Raw genomic sequence first — 1,240 nt, 5'->3', positions numbered from 1 at the left:
ATCTTTCAAACCATTTTGATGCAGATACATAATCTTAACAAATGTGAGTATTGTTATGAAGTACTGGAAAAAAGTAAAATAAAAAAACATCCATATATATATATATAAATATATAAATTCTAAATTCACAATTGAAGGTCTAGATGCTCTTAAGCTAGCAAATATAGATATAGGGACCACAAACCCAAAAATAAACATTGGAGTCTAATACTTTACTATAAAGTTGTGTAATTTACTGACTTACAAAACAGACACATGCAAGCACAATTAGAAAACTGGAGCCACATAGCTACTGATACTGTTGCACTGATGATCCAGATTTTGACTCAAATGCTCTCTGGTTACACTAGAAACAGTATTCACCTACAGTAATGATCTCTGGGAATACACCATAACAGAGGCGTCGCTAGGATCACAATACATTCGGGGCTTAGCCCACCCACCGCCCCGCCCGGGACAGAAAGTACAGGGTTTTGAATGTACATGCGGAAAACCTACACGCTAGCGGCCTACACGTCTACAATGTCATAATGCGCGATTGGAATTCTAGATGAATAGATCAGGGGCTATTTATTTTTGGTCAATTTGGGATCCGGGGCTATTCATAAAAGATCCGGGGCAATAGCCCCGGACGCCCGAGCCTAACGACGCCCCTGCTCCAGAAGATCACTGATGAGGGTCAGCAGATGTGAACCTTTTAGCTGGACCTTGCAGCAGAAAAAATTGAAGAGTTTACATTCTCAGATGTCAATATCTGGCCCCACACAAGTCAGGTGGGGCCAGACATGGACAGTCTGAATGGTCTGGAGCTTGATATGGTTAAATCCATTCATATGAAAATAAATGCAGTATGTTCCTGAATCAAATATTGCCTAGCAATTATTAGAAATAATTTAAATTAAAACAACTATGATATTAAAAACAAACATGAATATTCCCCATCAATAACTGCACATTTTTATATTAAATGTAATTTTTATAATAATACAAAACATACCTAATTAAATAGTTGTTTCATTTCTGAAATATTACATCAAATAACATGCTGTGAGAGAAATAATTGACCTTGAAAAGCTACTTGTTAGTGGATAGCATGAGGTTTCGACAGGAAACAAAGCCCTTCAAGGTTTGAATGTCAGAGATGGAGATGGCATCCACTTTAAAGGGATTGGTAAAGAGATAGTTTATATTTTGGCAGATACTCTTTATCTGATTCCTCAGATGTCAGATGTGACTTGTG

Source organism: Esox lucius, chromosome 7 (genome assembly GCF_011004845.1).
Source record: "Esox lucius isolate fEsoLuc1 chromosome 7, fEsoLuc1.pri, whole genome shotgun sequence".
Taxonomy (NCBI): Eukaryota; Metazoa; Chordata; class Actinopteri; order Esociformes; family Esocidae; genus Esox; species Esox lucius.
Note: the sequence above shows the minus strand (reverse complement) of the source record.